Genomic DNA, 20,000 nt, shown 5'->3' on the forward strand with positions numbered 1-20,000 from the left:
TATCCTGTTATTAAAACGCTTGAGCAGAACGCGATGATGTGACAGATATGCTGTGTATGATCATGAGGTCCCCTCAGAAACAGGTGGTACCGGAGAAATACCCTCTCGCACACGCATAGATGAAACACTAGGTGGTGCTAAATGCTCAGAACTGCTTAGAACTGTGGCACCCCAAAGGGCAGGTGGGGTTGAAGCTTTGGTTCATAACAAAGAGAAGCTCGTCCAGTAAAACCCGCCGTGAAAGCATCGCAGTCTGCTGAATCAGCTTCAGCTTCAAAGAGGACGTCCACCAACTTTTTGGACAAATTTTCGGTGGTGATGGGAACCAGGGGTCGCCCTGACTACAACACAGATATAGCCCCTTTATTTACTATCCAGAACCACCAGAGAACCCACACGCATCCTCTGAGGGTTTATATGCAACATTTATGATGGTCTGTAATATGATATGACCTTCTGAGATCTACCACTCACAAGCATTAAAGACTCCAGACGTCTGGTTCCCATCACCACCACTGTGAGCAGAATTCTCAGCTTCTCTGTCTACAGTGCATATCTTCATATCGGACCACCGCTCAGCCGTTCAGTTATGCAGAGATGTTGAAAAATCAGTGGAATTCTGTTTTAACTACGGACACTTTGTGCTGTTAATGTGGTCTGAGATTGAGAACTCCGACCAGGAAAACCTGATGATTTATACCACGATCACCGCGGAATGCTTGGAAATTCCTGTTTTTACCCTTTATAGCCTGAGATGATGTGGCAGCCACACCCAAAAAGCATAGAACTCGTTCCTGTAAGTGTTGAGAAAACAAGATTAAATTATTTTTAGAAGAAGAAAAACTCACTAGTGGAGCGCTGATGTCTTGGAATCTGGCTAACTTTCCCGTTCCACCTTAAATAGTCCAGCAGTTCTCACGCCTGAAGCGCCAGAATGTGTCTGTAACTGCTGCTCCGTTTAAGGTGGAACGGTAAAATTAGAGAGAGAGAGGGGGGGGGGTGATAATAAATAACTGCCCCCCTCTTTGAAGGCGTATGATCCCTAAATGTAACTAAAGCCCAGCAGTGAGGAGCTGAACTTTCCCCTCCTCTGCTGTCCCTGCAGACGGGCAGGGTCGCCTACAGAGCGGCGCTAGTAGCTGTTAATGAAGTGATGCTCTTTTATTAGAGGGTCTCATTTCAGAGGGAGACACTGGAAAACAAGGGTCGGGGTAAAAATCAGAAATGGGACTGGGCCTATTATTGATATGCATACTCAAAACAATAATGTGTGTGGAACTTTAAAATCGGATCTGTGCTCCACGTCACTCGGCCGTTCTGGGCCTGGGAAGCTTTTCTGGGCTATTTCTTGTAGTTCAGCTGAACCCGTTTGCACGTCGGGTGCGTCTCTCTCCTTGTTTTACTCACCGCCTCTGTGTTGTTGTTCGTCCTAGTCTTCTTCTCCTGGGAAGAGGCTCACGTTCTATATCTTAGTTGATTATCGAGCATCGTTGTTGTTGCTGTTATCATATTCTCTGTTGCTGAGTGACCACTTCAAAACCCACACCAGTAAGTCCGGTTCAATTAACTGTACTGTGTTGAGCTGGAAATGCCATAGCAGACTCAGTGTAGCCAATTTTAGATGAACAGAATTGGAAAAAAAGCGGATTAACTGTGGAAACAATCCGGTCATTCCGGATAATTCCGATTTTTTCGAGTGCATATTTTATGGTATAAATGCATAATGTGAGTTATATTGAGGGAAAAGTGTAACTGTGCGTGTGACGTTGAAAACTAAGATGCAAATAAAAAATATGACAACATTTAAGATTATCATAATTTTAATTAATGGTGACATTTTATTCAATTAAGAAATGTAACACGATTGAAGGAAACTAAAATTGGACTGAGGTTTTCTGACTATGACATATAAAGCAAATCTTTTGAAAAAGGTCTGTAGAAATACTACAGGACTCCTATAAGAATCTTATAGATTATTACTGGGGTTTACTACAGCATACAGAGTAACATTACTACAGTTCTTGTTAAGTAAGTAGTGGACCTGTAGTGGAAATAGGGGTTCAGCAATAGGGCCACTCTTGTTTCTGCGGTTTGCATGCTGGGCCCAGCCGGAATATCACTGCTCCTTTGTGGGATGATATTGACACGTTCAAGCATCGTAAAGATGTCTAATAAACATTTTCTGGATATTTTCAGTCATGAGATTAAAGGGGAATTCCATCAATTGTTCAAAACCTCTGTATAATTCAGTCCTTGGCATGTAACCGTATTCAGTCAGAGTGGTTTGATGGGAAGTGGTTCACTGTGGAAAAAATTGACAGACTCTTATTTCTTTACAGTGGTGGCGATAGGAACCGGGGGTCTCCATGACTACAGCACAAATATAGACACTTTATTTACCATCCAGAACCACCAGAGAACCTACACAAGTCTCGTGAGTTTTATATGGAATGCTGATGAGTAGTCCTAAATATCCTAGATCTGGAAAACGAAGGTTCCTTTGGGGACCATTTAGCCTGAAAGGCGCCCTACATGTATCCCTTTGAATTTTTTGGAAAATCAGGGGGAAATGTAAAATGGTCAGATACAGAAAATCTAGAAATAAACTGTAGAATGAAAGCTCACATAAGACATCACCCATGCTAAGGGTGACATAAAAGTAGTACACCTGCAAACAAACAAATAAAAGCCTTAATTTGTTAACGTTATAAACAAATAAAAGCCTTAATGTGTTAACGTTAGAAAAATAAAAGCCTTAATGTGTTAGTTATAGATAAACAAATAAAAGCCTTAATGTGTTAAAGTTATAGACAACAAAATAAATAAAAGCCTTAATGTGTTAAAGTTATAGACAAAAAATAAATAAAAGCCTTAATGTGTTAAAGTTATAGACAAATAAACAAATAAAAGCCTTAATGTGTTAAAGTTATTGACAAAATAATAAATAAAAGCCTTAATGTGTCAAAGTTATAGACAAATAAATAAATAAAAGCCTTAATGTGTTAAAGTTATAGACAAATTAATAAATATAAGCCTTAATGTGTTAAAGTTTTAGACAAATAAACAAATGAAAGCCTTAATGTGTTAAAGTTATAGACAACAAAATAAATAAAAGCCTTAATATGTTAAAGTTTTAGACAAATAAACAAATGAAAGCCTTAATGTGTTAAAGTTATAGACAACAAAATAAATAAAAGCCTTAATATGTTAAAGTTTTAGACAAATAAACAAATGAAAGCCTTAATGTGTTAAAGTTATAGACAACAAAATAAATATAAGCCTTAATATGTTAAAGTTTTAGACAAATAAACAAATGAAAGCCTTAATGTGTTAAAGTTATAGACAACAAAATAAATAAAAGCCTTAATGTGTTAAAGTTATAGACAAATTAATAAATAAAAGCCTTAATGTGTTAAAGTTATAGACAAATAAATAAATATAAGCCTTAATGTGTTAAAGTTATAGATAACAAATTAAATAAAAGCCTTAATGTGTTAAAGTTATAGACAAATAAATAAATAAAAGCCTTAATGTGTTAACGTTATAGACAAATAAACAAATAAAAGCCTTAATGTGTTAAAGTTATAGACAAAAAAATAAATAAAAGCCTTAATGTGTTAAAGTTATAGACAAATGAATAAATAAAAGCCTTAATGTGTTAAAGTTATAGACCAAAAAATAAATAAAAGCCTTAATGTGTTAAAGTTATAGACAACAAAATAAATAAAAGCCTTAATGTGTTAGTTATAGACAAATTAATAAATATAAGCCTTAATGTGTTCAAGTTTTAGACAAATAAACAAATGAAAGCCTTAATGTGTTAAAGTTATAGACAACAAAATAAATAAAAGCCTTAATGTGTTAAAGTTATAGACAAATTAATAAATATAAGCCTTAATGTGTTAAAGTTTTAGACAAATAAACAAATGAAAGCCTTAATGTGTTAAAGTTATAGACAACAAAATAAATAAAAGCCTTAATGTGTTAAAGTTATAGACAAAATAATAAATAAAAGCCTTAATGTGTTAAAGTTATAGACAAATAAATAAATAAAAGCCTTAATGTGTTAAAGTTATAGACAAATTAATAAATATAAGCCTTAATGTGTTAGTTATAGACAAAAAAATAAATAAAAGCCTTAATGTGTTAAAGTTATAGACAAATAAATAAATAAAAGCCTTAATGTGTTAAAGTTATAGACAAAAAAAATAAATAAAAGCCTTAATATGTTAGTTTTAGACAAATAAACAAATGAAAGCCTTAATGTGTTAGTTATAGACAACAAAATAAATAAAAGCCTTAATGTGTTAAAGTTATAGACAAAAAAATAAATAAAAGCCTTAATGTGTTAAAGTTATAGACAACAAAATAAATAAAAGCCTTAATGTGTTAAAGTTATAGACAGAAAAATAAATAAAAGCCTTAATGTGTTAAAGTTTTAGACAACAAAATAAATAAAAGCCTTAATGTGTTAGTTATAGACAAAATAATAAATAAAAGCCTTAATGTGTTAAAGTTATAGACAAATTAATAAATATAAGCCTTAATGTGTTAAAGTTATAGACAAAAAAACAAATAAAAGCCTTAATATGTTAGTTTTAGACAAATAAACAAATGAAAGCCTTAATGTGTTAAAGTTATAGACAACAAAATAAATAAAAGCCTTAATGTGTTAAAATTATAGACAAATTAATAAATATAAGCCTTAATGTGTTAATATTATAGACAACAAAATAAATAAAAGCCTTAATGTGTTAAAGTTATAGACAAAATAATAAATAAAAGCCTTAATGTGTTAAAGTTATAGACAAAATAATAAATAAAAGCCTTAATGTGTTAGTTTTAGACAAATAAACAAATGAAAGCCTTAATGTGTTAAAGTTATAGACAACAAAATAAATAAAAGCCTCAATGTGTTAAAGTTATAGACAAATAAATAAATAAAAGCCTTAATGTGTTAAAGTTATAGACAACAAAATAAATAAAAGCCTTAATGTGTTAAAGTTATAGACAAAAAAATAAATAAAAGCCTTAATATGTTAGTTTTAGACAAATAAACAAATGAAAGCCTTAATGTGTTAAAGTTATAGACAACAAAATAAATAAAAGCCTTAATGTGTTAAGGTTATAGACAAATGAATAAATAAAAGCCTTAATGTGTTAAAGTTATAGACAAAATAATAAATATAAGCCTTAATGTGTTAAAGTTATAGACAAATAAACAAATAAAAGCCTTAATGTGTTAAAGTTATAGACAAATAAATAAATAAAAGCCTTAATGTGTTAAAGTTATAGACAAATAAACAAATGAAAGCCTTAATGTGTTAAAGTTATAGACAAAAAAATAAATAAAAGCCATAATATGTTAGTTTTAGACAAATAAACAAATGAAAGCCTTAATGTGTTAAAGTTATAGACAACAAAATAAATAAAAGCCTTAATGTGTTAAAGTTATAGACAGAAAAATAAATAAAAGCCTTAATGTGTTAAAGTTATAGACGAACAAACAAATAAAAGCCTTAATGTGTTAAAGTTATAGACAAAATAATAAATAAAAGCCTTAATGTGTTAAAGTTATAGACAAATAAATAAATAAAAGCCTTAATGTGTTAAAGTTATAGACAACAAAATAAATAAAAGCCTTAATGTGTTAAAGTTATAGACAAAAAAATAAATAAAAGCCTTAATGTGTTAAAGTTATAGACAACAAAATAAATAAAAGCCTTAATGTGTTTTAAGTTATAGACAGAAAAATAAATAAAAGCCTTAATGTGTTAAAGTTATAGACGAACAAACAAATAAAAGCCTTAATGTGTTAAAGTTATAGACAAAATAATAAATAAAAGCCTTAATGTGTTAAAGTTATAGACAAATAAATAAATAAAAGCCTTAATGTGTTAAAGTTATAGACAACAAAATAAATAAAAGCCTTAATGTGTTAAAGTTATAGACAAAAAAATAAATAAAAGCCTTAATATGTTAGTTTTAGACAAATAAACAAATGAAAGCCTTAATGTGTTAAAGTTATAGACAACAAAATAAATAAAAGCCTTAATGTGTTAAGGTTATAGACAAATGAATAAATAAAAGCCTTAATGTGTTAAAGTTATAGACAAATGAATAAATAAAAGCCTTAATGTGTTAAAGTTATAGACAAAATAATAAATATAAGCCTTAATGTGTTAAAGTTATAGACAAATAAACAAATAAAAGCCTTAATGTGTTAAAGTTATAGACAAATAAATAAATAAAAGCCTTAATGTGTTAAAGTTATAGACAAATAAACAAATGAAAGCCTTAATGTGTTAAAGTTATAGACAAAAAAATAAATAAAAGCCATAATATGTTAGTTTTAGACAAATAAACAAATGAAAGCCTTAATGTGTTAAAGTTATAGACAACAAAATAAATAAAAGCCTTAATGTGTTAAAGTTATAGACAGAAAAATAAATAAAAGCCTTAATGTGTTAAAGTTATAGACGAACAAACAAATAAAAGCCTTAATGTGTTAAAGTTATAGACAAAATAATAAATAAAAGCCTTAATGTGTTAAAGTAATAGACAAATGAATAAATAAAAGCCTTAATGTGTTAAAGTTATAGACTAAATAATAAATGTAAGCCTTAATGTGTTAAAGTTATAGACAAATAAACAAATAAAAGCCTTAATGTGTTAAAGTTATAGAGAAGAACAAACTTGGACCTCTTAGTGTTGTAGCTCTTCAAGCTTTAATGGACAATGCTACCAGAGATACAGTGACCTTCACTGGAAATGCCAAGAGGATGTATTTTTTTTAAATGATCATCATCATTATGTTTAAATGCTTTAACATACGTACATAAGCTTGATCAAAGCGCCCCCCTTGAACTGGATAGTGTAATATAGATTACTAACAGACACTTAAATTGATAAACGATGTAAGATTCGGGGTCCGAGTGATGCTGATAGATACTTATATAATTTAATGACAAGCTAAACATCTTCAGAGCGTCTGCTTCGCGGCCCTTGGCTGCTCCTCTTTAGTGGCCTTTCCGTCACCTAATTGCTGACCCCGTGGCCTTTGTGCTGGTGAAGGAAAGCTCTGAGGCTGCTGCGCTTGTTTATTCTCTTTGGGCTGGGCTTTCATGCTGTTCTGAGGGTCTCGGGCTACGGTCCCATTGTTCGGAGGAGAAAGTAGAATAATGGAGTGGCGGTCTGCTCTGTGCACTCGACTCGTCCGTCCTGCTGAGATCAGGCCACTGCCCATCCCGCTGTCCTCCACCCACAGCCACGAGGGGGGGCGTCCTGTATCCCTCCCTCTAACTGTTGACATGCTTCCGTCTCCCCTTGGCACGCTATGGCTGATGGGCCGTGGCTCGGGCCGCTGGCGATAGACGGTCACGGTGGAAACAATGAGACGTGGCATTTTAATATTTCAGTGATAGTTTTAATATTTCTGTGTAATGTTAATAATATCAGAGTCAATATTGGCAAAATGACGCAATCAAGTGAAAATGTAATGAATTATTATTATTAATCAGTTATTCTCACACATAAGCTTAAACACTGGGACCTAGAAGAAAACTTCAATGTACATGACAATAATAATAATTTCATATTTGAAAAAAAGTTTTCCAGTTAAATTGACCAAATTCTTTTTACCGCGACACGGAACGCTTTAAAGTCTCTTCTCACAAACTGTAAACTGTCAGACTGAATCTTTTGAAGCTAATTATGAAAACAAAATGTGATATTTTGCCATTTGTTGTTTTCGTTACCGCAACACACTTGACAGCCTTTGAGGTTTTTCTATCTGCCCGTGGTTCTTTTGGTCCACTTCCTTCAGGTTTACAGAGAAAATATTACAGTTAAGGAGTTCAGCAGTTAAAAGTCAGAGAAACTTGTTTTTCCCCCCAATTAAAAAGCCAAAACAATATCAATTTTAGTAATGGGAACCAGAAATGTGGAGAGTTATGTGAAGTCAAAAATGGGGAAAAACTTAAAAATATTTTTAGAGCTCCAGCTGATCCCATTCCTGTGAATACTGTCCATCTGCGTGATGATTGTGACGCTCAGATATTTGCAGGTATAATTTTTGAGAGCGACCCAAATGAAGAATGAATTGAACACTCATTTAAATAAATTAGCATGGATCATAATAAATTGCTGTAAATGTTGGAAAATGTAGTGATTATTAATACAGAATGTCATATGATCACTATTATTTCTGTAATAATAACAATAATAATGTTAATAGTAATAATAATAATAATAATAATAATAGGAAATATATACTGTCACAGATCAGAGTTATGCTTATTGCTGTTGTGGCTGAAAGCAGACAGTGAGCCTGACAGATGAAGTGATTGACAGTGAGTCCATTAATTATGGTAAACGAAGCTGAATAGGACCCCAGCAGACCCCCCACCCCCACCCTCACCCCAGCTCCTAATTTCTCTTATTACCCTACCTTAATCAAACGCCGCGAGGAAGCGGCCGGCTCTGCAGGATTAGTCGTAGGTGATTATGGGCTATAGGGGGACAGTGGGCAGCCCTGCTCTGCTGCTCAGCCACCCTTCACCACCCTCACCCCCCGCCTTTGCCCCCATCCTCCTTTCAGGGCAACAGATGGCGGGGTCCGCGTCCACTGTCATTGTCCCGTGCTTTAGCTGCTCAGGCTCAGCTCGAAGCCCCCTCGCCCACAGAGCGCACCTCCTGCCCAGCTTTCTTACACCGCGCTGTCCAGTCTGTGAACTTGAGTGACCGTCAACGGGTCATTCACAGGGTGAGTGTTTGGACTTTGGTGCTTCTTCCGAATCGCCAACACTCGGAGAACCACCTCGACCTCGTAAATGGTTCTTTGCATGATTGAATGGTTCTTTACCACGATATAAAACCGAAGGACGTGGAACTTCTCAAAGAATCTTTATAAAATGGTTCTTCAGTGAAGACAATGGTTCTGTATAGATCCATGAACACAAAAGAAAGAACCCTATGCATGCTTAAATGGTTCTTCAGATTGATGGAGAATGTGTGTTGTATGTAGTTCTGTATAGCACCAAAAAGGGTTCTTCTACTGTTACAGGCTTGACATTGTAGCAGTAGCAGAACCGTTTTTCTTTAGAATCGTCAGCACTCCAAGAACCATTTTCATGCTTGGTTCTTGCCCTGCTTAAATGGTTCTTCAGATTGATGGAGAATGTGTGTTGTATGTAGTTCTGTATAGCACCAAAAAGGGGTTCTTCTACTGTTACAAGCTTGGTGTCGTAACAGTAGCAGAACCCTTTCTGGTGCTGTACAGGACAATTTAGAACCGTACACAACACATTCTGCATCAATCTGAAGAACCATTTCAGCAGGGCAAGAACCAAGCATGAAAATGGTTCTTGGAGTGCTGACGATTCTAAAGAAAAACGGTTCTGCTACTGCTACAATGTCAAGCCTGTAACAATAGAAGAACCCTTTTTTGGTGCTACATAGAACTATTTATAGCACGTTCTTCATCAATGTGAAGAACCATTTCAGGCCAAGAGCCATTTGAGCGTGCTAAGGGTTCTTTGGGTGTTTGTGGTTTTATAGAGAACCGCTGTCTTTACTAAAGAACCCCTGAAGAACCGTCTTTTTTAAAAGTGAAGGTGTGCGCCGAGAAGTGAAAAATGATTAGTGGCATTATTAGTAATATTGTTATTGTCGCTGCGTAAGTTATGAAATTAAGAGCATGTTAAGGGACTTTTACGAGCGTTTTGAACAGAAGTTCTCCGCTTGTGTCAACGAGCTACGAGTGATGACTAATTAGAGGAAATTGAAAAGAGTTCAAATCAATATGTAAACAGGATTAAAGTTTCAAACCCGGTCCAAACGTGGACGTTAAGCTGCGAAACCAGCTCATTTCGAGTTCCCTGTTTCTGTGACGTCATGAGAACCAACTCATTATTCATTAGATCAGCCTTGTCAGCTTACAGCAGCTTAGCCCCGCCCACTCATTTGGAAGTTATAAGGAGTGTTTCAGCTCTGAGTGACCAGCCAATCAGAACAGAGCTCAGTTATTTCATATCAGTCTTAAAGGCACATTAGTAAAACAGTCTGTTTAAGGGACAGAAGGGATAAAGAGAGGCTGGGAAATGACCATGTAAAATGAATTATGACCGTTTTCAGCAAATCTGATATGTGGACACTGGCCTTTTTTATGACGGGCAATAACGGTGGTCTTATGGTGATTGCGAGCGCTAACAGGGGGCGGTCAGGTGGCCCAATGCCTCCCTTCCAGGGTCAAGATCTACCTCATCAGACCATCGCGTGCCATGGCCTGCAGACTCCTCTACCCGTATTAACCCCCATCACCACTCCCTGCCCCCGCCTGTCTTCTCCCCCCTCACTCCGTCACAGTCTGCCCCACCTCTGCCTCCAATCCTGCTCTACACCCCCCCTCCCTCTCCTGTTTACGATCCCCTGACCGCGCTGTTTACCAGACAGGCCTCGGCTTGGCTGAACAGCGTGATGGATGTGCGTGCGTGACGGAGGGCAGAAGGGTTAAATTCATGTTATATAACCGCAGAGGCTGCGTCCACTCAGCCCCTTCTGATTATGATAGAGGGACAGTGATGGCCGGACTGCGTCTCCCATCTCCTAGGTGTGTGGAGGTTTTATTATAGTTTCAACGTTGTCTTTATTACGCATTCTCAGTATGTGCTGGTGTGTTTACTGTTGAAGTGGTCTGGTCATTTCCAGTGCGTGTGTTTGAAGTGTACGGGTTAGTCCTCGTGGTCTGAGTTCATTAGGCGTTTAATAGAGCTGAAGTAGTGCTGATGTTGCATACATGTATTGTGGCCTTAAGGGCCAATTCCACCACTTCTACCAGTTTCTCCAAAGATTCTGCGGAAGAGAAATGGATAAGAATTAGAAACGCTCCATTCCGAGTCCGAATCGTTTACAGTGGTGGTGATAGGAACCGGACGTCCGCCTCTGAAAGCTCCCTCACAGAACATGATCACGTGAACTGCTTATAAATGTGCTTTCGATATGACTTTGGCCTAAAACGTACTTTTAAAATGCATTCATGACAGAGAGGCACACGTTTTACCGCCATCAACACTTCATAAAACCCTCAGTAGGCATGACCATCACTGTTGAGGAGGCAAGTGTCTGTAGATCAAAGCACTCTGATGGATTATGTTTACATCCCAGCCACTGAGTTTTTTTTATTTCTGCATTTTACTTTTATGTTCATATTCAGTCAAACATGATAATATAATAACTCCATATATTCACTGATCATAGCAGAATTTACATTTACATTGCATTACATTGTGAACCACGAATGTTGTTTGTATTGGAAATAATTGGGAACGTGGCAATGTTAAAGCTAAAAGTCATTGTCCTGGTAATGTAGATGACCTGGGTCGGTGACATGTGACCGTGGACAGAACACAAAGGGTACACTCACTGGCCACTTTATTAGATACACCTGCCTTGTATCCACATTTATTGTGCTTTTCATCGATTTGTTGTCCCGTTTCTCTGCATAGTTTATTAGCCCCCCCTTTACCTCATCACTCAGTGGTCAGTGGTCAGGACACAGCAGGTCTTGTTTAACTGTTGTATTATTCTGCAGTGACACTGACGTGGACGTGGAGTTTAAACAACCAAAATGCGTCCAGGCAACGCCGTCCTGTGGCCAGAATCGGGCCACTGGATTAAGGACTAGAGGTCAGTTAAACCCAAACAGGCACTATCAGTTTGCTGTGACCCGATTCGGTCATTAGTTACACTAGACTAATGCCGGTTTACTTACACTAGACACCAGGCATCTTTTCTTGGGAGAAGGGGTTCAGAACACACACCATGTTGCAGTGCATGCTGGGGACTGTAGTGCATCTCATGGTGAAACGGGCTAATTTCGCGGGCCGAATGGGACTCGCGGGACTGAGGTCTTCGTTCAAATACTGCAGGCATATAACGTGTTTTGAATGAAGCAGCTTTACCGGAAACTGTCCGTAGGCCGTGGTTGTTGCGTCTACGGACAATTTAACCGTTAAAGCTGCTTCATTCAAAACACGTTATATGACTGAGTAGCGAGCAAACAAGTTGATGATGTGAGATGATGGACAACCTCAACATCTCCCAGTTGTGAGTCCATCATCTCACATCATCAACTTGTTTGCTCGCTACTCAGTCATATAACGAGATGATGGACAACCTCAACATCTCCCAGTTGCGTTTAGTCAAGCAGAGAAACGTTGGCTTATATTGGCTTAGTTACTCTACATGTCTAGTGGTGGGGCAGTTGGTGAGGCTGCTCAAACGGCAAGAAAAGCAATCAAACCTTTTGATATGTTGAGTAAGTCTGACCATTCCACTGCTCAGTTGGAGCTCGTTTGGCCAGTTTATTGGGCACCTCTACCTCGCCGACGCTGCAGTGGCCGATGAAGCTGCAATACAGCCAGATACTGAGCTTTAGACGGCAGATGAGCCTCATCTCTACCTTCTACCATCTACAAATTGAAGCACCAAGGAAGGAGTGTCTGAAAGAGTGGACGGTGAGTGGTTTAAAAACTGCAGCAGCACTGCTGTGTCCAATCCACTCAGATCAGCACGACCAAATAGTACCTGCTCTGTGGGGGTCCCGACCACGGAAGAACAGGGTGGCAAAAGTATACAGAGAACCAAATGGACTACGGTCTGCAACCGTAGAGCTTCAGAGTGAGGCTACGTGGTCAGTGGAGCTGATAAGATGGACAGCGAGTGTAGATACAAGGTAGTAAACAGGCCAGTGAGTGCGTGCGTATCGATTATAGTGAATTGGCCGTCAGTAATATCAGTTTGCACCTTTAAAAAGCCACGTTTAAGTTGATAAATATAAGCTATTTAACTATACGACTGTACGAGTGTGCGCTGTGGTAGTGAACGGCTCACAATGGAGCTACAAACACGTCGCTTCACATTTCTGGATCCCGTTTTTGCAGGTCGTCGCTTTTAAAAACAAGGTTTTCAGCAAAAGGCTGAGAAGGGTGGCGGCGGTGGTGGGGGGGGGATCAATACTTGCAGTGTAGCTCAGCGACAGCAGGCTGATTTACACACGCTCTGGGATGGGGATTCGCTCTCGAGAGAGGAGGAAGTGGGTGGAGGGATCGTGAGCGCGGAGCAGCTGAGGTGAAAATGTCCTCCTGCAGCTTTTTTTCCCCCCGTCTTCTGTCCGTCTCCCGGTTCATCCCCTCCGTCCCGCCCCTTGCACTCCAACTGGCCCGACTTTAATCTCGTGGCATTACTAGACTTAAGGCAGGGAAGGTGCGCTCGCATGCAAACACGTAGGGTACGCAAGCGGCGCACGCACGCAAGCCAAAACGCACGCCAAGTGCTAAACACGGGCGCACACCAGGAGCCCGGCAGGTTGCAGACTCGCAGCCAGATCCAGCATATGTCTGTCTCTCTGGCAGATTAATGGGACCGTATTAATATTAACGTACAGTGGGGCGGAGGAGCAGCCGGGCTGTGTGTGTGTGTGTGTGTGTGTGTGTGTGTGTGAGACTGGGAGGGGAGGGTGAGAGGGTGGGGATAGAGGTAGCGAGTAAGAGAGGAGGAGGGAGGGTCACGCAGACGAGAGAGAGTCTGTTATTTTCTCCTATTTACCCCACTTCTCCACCCCTGTCCGAAGGAAGGCCGTGACGGGGAGAGAGGGGGGTCCAGGGGGCGTTTCATTCTCTCTCTCTTTCTCTTTCTCTCTCCCTCCCTCACTCCTACCAGACAGGACAGCAGCAGCAACAGGACCCAGTGTCCCAGACACACACATGCACTCTCTCAGGACCTCCAGGCTTCGGCAGCAGGCGCAGGTGTCCCGCCCCGGCACAGCTCCCACATCCGGCCACATGCTTCAAAGAGGTACTTCACCTTTCTCTGCTGTCTCTTCTTCCGTCGCTCTCTCTCTCTCTCTCTCTCTCTCTCTCTCTCTCTCTCTCCAGCCAGGGAATCCCTCACTTCAGCAGGACGGGGCTGAGACGGAGAAGCCCAGGCTCCCCCATACCCACCCCTTGGCTGTGTTTACATCCCCCCGTAATGCCTGCTTGCATAAACCGGCGGACGGTTTGTGGGGATACTAACGTACGGCGTGTGATATGTGGCGTGTTTCGCAGCTGCGATGCTGAGAGCACCGGTCAGTGAGTCAGAGATCGGGCAGAGTTTAGTCCGAGGACCCTCCGGGATGTCCACCTTTCCTTCTAGGATCATTTGTATTGAATGCTGAAGGAGACGAATGAGCCAGGCTGGCCTGTTGCACTGTATCTTTGCGGTCAGGTAAGATTAGAGCACTACCTGTTCACTTGTTTTGCTCTGAGGGTTTCGCCACAGCGGCTCAACTAAGAGTTTTCCTTTGGATCCGAAAGGTGTAAGACCCTGAACGGAACAGGGCCTCGACTGGTCGCTTAAGCGCTAGTTTGTCTTTTTTGAAAATGAGTATTTTTTTCCAGAATACGTGGACAAGTATAGCAGCTAAAAGGGCGTTGAGTGAAGATTTTGAGTAGCTAATTTCGGAGAAACCCCCTCTTGTAGGTCTACCTGGTGCACAGAGACTGTGCATACTGTGTTAGCCATCTAGCCGCTCTTGGCTGGGTATTTTGGGTGGCCACTCTCAGCCTAGCAGTGACACTGATGGGGTTACAAACCCCAGTGACACTGCAGTTCCAGCGCCACACACACTACCACGTTGGCACTGCAGTGTTTATGCTGAACCACCACCCACACAATGTCTGGTGGCTCTTGGCTGTGAAACGACCAATGATAAAGGCTGAAAACTGTGAATCCGCCGTGTCTGTAAATCAGATGTTACATTTAAGGGTAAAATATCGGTAAATCTGAAAGAATACTCCATTTTCGGGGATTATTTTTCCGTACAACACCCTGAGTGTACCTCTCCGCCATGAATAGATAAAAAACCCCCCAATTTTTAGGCCAAAATCTTATCGTAACACAATATCTCAGGCATATTTAATGTAAGAGCTTTCTGATTTTTTGCGCTGAATACGTCTGTAAACAATTATGACTTAGCCGTCAGTCGATTTTGACTCAAGCAGAAGTTTAAAAAAAAAGAGCGATCCAGTTAAATAAAGTGTCCGAGACCTGGACATCTCCACACTCAGCTACTGCTGTGAGCTGGACGTTTACCTTCCACATGCATCAGCACTCCCACCAGTCCAGACCCCCCCTCAGGCTTCCACGCCCATCTGTACCACGCTATCGACCACTTAATAATATTGTGTCACAGGAGCCCAGGCCGTTTCCCTCCAGAGCTCCTCTGGTCAGTTTGGTCAGTTTAAGGGCCAGGCCTCAAATTAAAATGAGCTCACACCAAAGGTCAGCGGAGGTCACTCAGGGCAGAGGCTAATGGGTCATCGGGAGGCTGATAGGGGAACGAAAGCCCCTCACGTCCATCAAACACACTTGCATGTAGACACCCATGCATGTTCTGCCTTTTAAAGGTGGCTCCGTAACCAGTTACTCACGATTAGTGAGTCAGTGTATGAGAAATGAATTGGGCATCATTTTTCCAGCATATTTTTTTTCGCCATAATGTCGAAGTGAAGGTTAAAGTTTGGCTCCGATTTCGGGAAGAAAAGTATTTGCGCTGAATGAAACGTGAAGATGTTGGTCAGAGCATCACGGCAGCTTCCGGGAACCTGTTTTCATTTTGCGTTTCGCATTTTTTGGACATTTGATCTCGACACGGTTTTACAAATCATTTGTGCGGTGCGTTCCAGAGGCCTTCAGTACACCGCGGAGCTGGTCGGCTCCTTCCCCGACTGTTCCCTTTTAAAACGGCTCACGATTTAACATGATTTATTTGGGTTGAGCGAACTTTACCTCTCCAGCTCTGCATTCAGAGGCATTCAACTTCATCTAATAACCACAGGACGTGCTTTGGACTTGAAGAAGGTCTACAAGCCATAGCTTTTCTTCCAACATTGATCCAATACAATCCACTATAATCCTCTCTAATCCAATATAATCGCCAAGAATGAATCGAGAAATCAGGTGGCAGTTTTGGTCGGAACTGGACAGGCATCTGTATTTAGGAAACATCGGTTCCGTCCCCCAATTCCGGTGCTCAGATGACGTGATCAGTTTAATCCCTAATTTCTCGAAGTTGCTCCCGATGTCGACAAACAATTTGACTCGAATAAATAAATAATAAATGCATTTATTGAAGCAAAGCGAAGTGAAATAAATACTTCAGAGAAACAAACGCAATATTTAAATCGATTCACAGCTCAAAAACACGCAAGACCAACACTTCAGTCTCCCAGGTTGACTGTTAGAGGCTTTAGTCTCATAAACTGCAGGCTTATTATTCACTTAATTCATCTTTTTACTAATTATTCTTGACTAATTTATGTTCCCTGGCTTTTTATTAATTATTCAGTCGCTGCTAAAAATGATTCGGTAACTGCTGTGAAACTAATATTTGCATACATACGTGTGAGAGCGAGGAATTGAAATGTGTGATTTTATTTGAACGGCATCTTTAGGGGGTTAAAATAGACCGTATGTTAACAATCTGAATTAGTATAATGACGCTTATGGATTTACATTTGATAAAATGCATCTGAGCGTAATTACAGTAAAAATATAAGCTTTGTTTTTCCTGAATTTGTTCGGGTTCCATCAGCAGCTCACCTGGTTTCATTTAAAGGGGAATTCGCTGACTCATCAAAATTTCCGCAGAAGTGGTGAAGATGTAAAAAGATCCGCTCAGAGCGGTTTGGTGTGAAACGCCGTTTTACCGAGTCCGAGCCGCTCACAGTGGTGGTGATGGGAACCAGACGTCCCCGCTCTAAAAGCTCCTCACAGACAGTTCCTACGTGAACTGGTTCTGAATTCCCTGCCTGAGAGGCCTGAGAGATTGTTTTGCATTAGTTTTGAGAAAAGATGATCTAAAATTCCTTTGTGATGAAGAACTAAAGACATATTAGAAAATGTAAGACATGTGCAAAAGTTTGGGCACAAGTAAGTGAACACACCCTCTATAAATTTTAATGCACGGTTTCCGCCTATCTACTGAACTGACCACACTTGGGGGGGGGTTGGACAAAAATGTAGCACTTTTTTTTTGTTTTATTGAAAAAAATAATTTGTGTAATTTTTTTCAGTATGTTAAACTCAGCATGAAAGAACCTCAACATCATCATCATCGTTAACCGCTTAGTCCAGATAGGGTCGCGGTCAGTCAGAACTTATGCTACAAAATTCCCAGACAATGCCTTATTTGAATGTGTCTTCTGTAGAGGTTCTATTAACTGATTTACACTTAGAGAATCAACAAAACGTGGAATTTGGGGTGGTAAAGCTGCATGTGACTCAAATCCTCAAAAAAACGTGCTTTATTTTCAGATTTTCCACTGTTTTCCATCATCAACAGTCCATATAAACACTCAGAAGACTCGTGTAGGTTCTCTGGAGGTTCTGGATGGTAAATAAAGTGTCTATATCTGTGCTGTAGTCATGGCGACGTCTGGTTCCCATCACCACCACTGTAAAGACGTCTGAACCGCTTCACACCAAACCCTCTGAATCCCTCTGTTTACGACAAGCATTGGAAGAATTGGTTAAAGAATGGCTGATTGGCCAAAGCTGGTATTGGGCGGTGACTGTGGTTAAGCTGTCACGTTTTTATTCGTTTATTTATATTTATTCTAGTGTCTTCTCATTGGACTAGACCTGTATATGCACAGATATTTCCATTCAGCTTAAAACACACACTCTCCCGCGGCCCGTTCTAGTGTTTTCTCTCTGCGTCCGCACTCTTCCTCGTGCTGTTGGTGTTGGGGCGCCGGTGGGGATGTGTCAGCAGTGTGCGGACGCAGTGAGTGGCAGTCAGGAGAGGAGGGTTTGGCAGGGCCTGGCTGGCCCGCGGCCAACTCAGACAGGCCTTAGTGAAGATAAACAGTGGCGGGACAGAAAAACGGACAGGTGTGGACGGACGGAAAGGCTAAGTGCTGTCGGAGTGTGCGGAGAGTGAGCGCGTGAGGGAAGTATACATGTTGCTCAGTCAGCTTTTACATAGACAGAAACCATCAATCAGGACAGAGCGGAGGGCCGTTCGGTTCACTCTCGCTCTCTCTCTGGTCCCTTGGCTCGTGGTGTAAGGCAGATTACGCAGCGCTGTACCTGCAGTGGTCCAGTCTGCTTCGTTTTATGGATCTGGATGGATACCAGCTCCATAGCGTAGAGCTAAATGCTTCCTAACGTCGCAGTGTAGCGCTCAGTCCAGTGTCCTGGACACCATTCAGGGCTGAATTACACACTTATAGTACAGACCATTTCGTTTTTTAAGTTATTCTAAAATGATTGCTAGATATGAAGTAAATGCGACTCCTAACAACCACCTGGAAGAGCTGGTAGCCACCAAAACTGCCCCCATCAGATAAACAGCACTGAAAGCTTTGATCTCTGAGAGAGAGGAGAAGATCGAGCTGCTTCAGATCTGAAAACATCCACAGGTGTTTCTGTCCATCCTTCCACTGTGAGGAGACCACTCAGCGCCATGGGTCTGAAAGGACGTGTAGCTGATCAAGAAGAACCTCACTGAGAAAAGGAGATACAGTACATGTCCTGTAACTACCCAATCACAGCAGACAGTGCCGGCTACATAAAGTAGTCAGAGGTCCGTAAGTGGTTCCCATGTTTTCTGAAAGATGTCTCCTTTATCTTTGAGACAGTAAGTAAGCTGTTCCAGTTGTGAAGTTTCATTCATAGTTTTTTTGAGCAGACTGAGTGTTGGAGGCCTTTGATGATTCCAGTTGAGTAGGAGGCCCTTCTTCACTATATGTGATATTAAGCCAATCCTCTTGACAGACATGGGATCCAGCATCCTGGACAGCAGAGGTGTCAAATTCAGGTCCAGAAAGTTAAAGTCCTTCCCAGGATTATGTTCCAACAGGCTGGACAGCTCTGCTGGTGGTGTGATCTAACTAGAGAATCCAGCCTGTTGGAACAAAATCCTGGGAAGGACTTTAACTTTCTGGACCTGAATTTGACACCTCTGCTGTCCAGGATGCTGGATCCCATGTCTGTCAAGAGGATTAAGAGGACCGTCACTAAACAGGTTCTGAAACTTGTATATACCATGTTCTTTCCAGTTAGTGAATAAGGACTTACCAATTGAGGGCGGCAAGTCCAGATTGGAAGATAGTGGAGCCAACAAAGATATTCTACCAAAAGAACCACAGAACGTCGTTACATCCTGCAAAGTAGCGTAAATTACAGATGTTCTTGGCACTGAATGTGATGCGTTTATATTCGTGATGAATGGTAGGGAATCCAGAGGGGAAGGAAAGCAGAGTTCTCCTTCAATATCTGTCCAGCGAGCAGATCTACGATTCTGTAACCAGCCAGTCAAACACTTCGCCTGAGCCATTTTTCAGTATTTGACATAACTTGAAAACGAATGTTACTCCTTACGTTGTACGTGAATTTCACGACAAATGGACCAAAGGAACCGGCCCAAAATTCTCGGAAAAATGTCTGGTTCCATTGACTTACATTAGAAATACCGAAGGTTTTTTCCTTCTCCTGTAAAGTTACCACTTTGGAGAAAGAGGTTTTGTTCCAGCAACAGTAAGATATAAACGTATATAACAAAGTGAGTCAAATCTTTGAAATATTTCCATGAATTTCAGGATTTCTTGCTTTAAGGACTGTGTGCACATGAGCTGAACTCCACAACTTCTGCCAAGTAGATCAAATCCACCCGAGAGTCGTCTGGGCAGGCGCTTCAACGGAAAAGGTCAATTCTGACGTGCTTTAATGAATATGGCAAATAAAAAATATTTAATTTAAGTAACAACCTACAAATAGCCCAGAATCGAACATACTTCATCTTCGTTTCACTTCATGACTTTTCATTGTTTTAAATTTTACAAATTTTAAAGCTGGGACTTTAGGTGGAAAAAAAAGTGGTCTGGACTTTTGATCAGTATTTTTACCTCACTCACTCTAACTGGCCCTGTGTCACACTCCAGTTTACTTGACCTCTG

At 40.2% G+C, this 20,000-nt stretch overlaps 1 long non-coding RNA gene across 1 annotated transcript in view; it reads left to right on the plus strand.

The window, feature by feature from the left end:
* LOC108437867 overlaps positions 1-20,000 on the plus strand; it is a 36,280-nt gene that overhangs the window by 4,994 nt on the left and 11,286 nt on the right. Inside the window, exon 2 of the long non-coding RNA XR_001858650.2 lies at positions 13,720-13,854. This is a non-coding gene — a long non-coding RNA (uncharacterized LOC108437867). The remainder of the gene's footprint in view (positions 1-13,719; positions 13,855-20,000) is intronic.

This window comes from Pygocentrus nattereri, chromosome 22, assembly GCF_015220715.1.
Source record: "Pygocentrus nattereri isolate fPygNat1 chromosome 22, fPygNat1.pri, whole genome shotgun sequence".
Lineage (NCBI taxonomy): Eukaryota > Metazoa > Chordata > Actinopteri > Characiformes > Serrasalmidae > Pygocentrus > Pygocentrus nattereri.